Source organism: Rhinoderma darwinii, chromosome 2, assembly GCF_050947455.1.
Source record: "Rhinoderma darwinii isolate aRhiDar2 chromosome 2, aRhiDar2.hap1, whole genome shotgun sequence".
NCBI lineage: Eukaryota > Metazoa > Chordata > Amphibia > Anura > Rhinodermatidae > Rhinoderma > Rhinoderma darwinii.
Window position 1 is genome coordinate 134562997 of NC_134688.1, and position 2287 is coordinate 134565283.

Consider the following 2287-nt stretch of genomic DNA (forward strand, 5'->3'; position numbering starts at 1 on the left):
CCGAGAAGGACTTCCATGGTGTGACCGGTATGTAGTGGCACGCCATGCCGGCCTCCTGGAAGTCCCCGTCGGCCTAGCTCGCAGGTCTGTCTTCATTGACGTTTTGGAGGAAAAACCCTATGAGGTTTTTATTTTGGGCTTCAGCCGGGCAGCAGTTCCAGGAGCCCGGGTAAGTTGGCACCTTACCCCGGTGTATTTGAGGTGGTGACACTTTTAGGGGAGCGAATATCTCCTTCACCTGAAAACCTGTGAGAGGGCATTTCTGCTCCGCGTTCCAAGTCCCAACGGTTCTTCCTAGCGGGAAGTCCTAACCCTTCGTGGCCGAGAAGGACTTCCATGGTGTGACCGGTATGAAGTGGCACGTCATGCCGGCCTCCTGGAAGTCCCCGTCGGCCTCGTTCGCTGGTCGGTCCGCTGCACCTTGACTTCCACGAAAGAACTTTGGTGCATTCTTTCTGGAGTCCCAGGCCGACCAGCAGTTGTAGGAGTACCATGAAGGAGGACGTGCTGCACGTTCTAGCGGGAGCTGCACCTGGTCCAACCCGAGAAGGACTTCCATGGTGTGACCGGTATGTAGTGGCACGCCATGCCGGCCTCCTGGAAGTCCCCGTCGGCCTAGCTCGCAGGTCTGTCTTCATTGACGTTTTGGAGGAAAAACTTTATGAGGTTTTTATTTTGGGCTTCAGCCGGGCAGCAGTTCCAGGAGCCCGGGTAAGTTGGCACCTTACCCCGGTGTATTTGAGGTGGTGACACTTTTAGGGGAGCGAATATCTCCTTCACCTGAAAACCTGTGAGAGGGCATTTCTGCTCCTCGTTCCAAGTCCCAACGGTTCTTCCTAGCGGGAAGTATTAACCCTTCGTGTCCGAGAAGGACTTCCATGGTGTGACCGGTATGTAGTGGCACGTCATGCCGGCCTCCTGGAAGTCCCCGTCGGCCTCGTTCGCTGGTCGGTCCGCTGCACCTTGACTTCCACGAAAGAACTTTGGTGCATTCTTTCTGGAGTCCCAGGCCGACCAGCAGTTGTAGGAGTACCATGAAGGAGGACGTGCTGCACGTTCTAGCGGGAGCTGCACCTGGTCCAACCCGAGAAGGACTTCCATGGTGTGACCGGTATGTAGTGGCACGTCATGCCGGCCTCCTGGAAGTCCCCGTCGGCCTCGCTCGCAGGTCTGTCTTCATTGACGTTTTGGAGGAAAAACCCTATGAGGTTTTTATTTTGGGCTTCAGCCGGGCAGCAGTTCCAGGAGCCCGGGTAAGTTGGCACCTTACCCCGGTGTATTTGAGGTGGTGACACTTTTAGGGGTGCAAATATCTCCTTCACCTGAAATCCTGTGAGAGGGCATTTCTGCTCCGCGTTCCAAGTCCCAACGGTTCTTCCTAGCGGGAAGTCCTAACCCTTCGTGGCCGAGAAGGACTTCCATGGTGTGACCGGTATGTAGTGGCACGTCATGCCGGCCTCCTGGAAGTCCCCGTCGGCCTCGGTCACCTGTCATTCAGCTGTGAGAGGAGCACGTGCTCCCGCGCCGTATGAGTCTTTGGAATTTGTCCAAGACTCCTCAGATCGATCTGGCTCCCCGCGACCCGGCGGCGGAGGGACCACTCGCTCGGCAGTGCTTTGGAGCCCTGTCGGTTACGGCGAGCGCGTCTTCCTCCCACACCGTCCGGGTCTCTTTCGCCCCCGGCCACCTACGGCCGGTGTCCCAAAAAGCCCGGCGGTCCTGCTAAGGCGGGCGCCGGTACCTCTCGCTCCCGCGAGGTGCGTTTGCTCAGTGCTGCTTCTATCACTCTAAAAGGCGTCCGAGAGTGCGCTGGTGTCGCCGGAGCCCGAGGCGCGAGAGAAAGCTTTAAACGACGGGGAGGCAGTGACCGCCCCCGTATGTCCGCTGCTCGCAAGGGCCTCTCTAGCCGAGGTGCTCCCAGGCGCACCCGCGCATGGGGCACGGTTGTTTCTCGCAAGTAGTCCAAAGCCGTCTTCCGCCTCGCCCGAGGCTGGAAGTGTCGGCGTGGCTCCCGCATGCAAGCCACACGCGGCTCCACGGTGGCTTCCCTCCCCCCCTCTCCGGAGGGGGGCGGCCCCATCCCATGTGGAGCCGCTAAGCCGCCGGGAAAGCGGCCTCGGTTCCCCGTGGGCGACAAAGGCGTCCTCCTCGGCACTTTGCGAGCTGGGCCGCTGGAGAGAGCAGTTAACCCGGATTGTCGAGGTTGTCGTTGCCTTTGTCCCATATTACCTAAGCCTGGTCCTTGTTACCTTACTGGTAAGGGTTAGGGACGCTGAGCGCGCTCCAT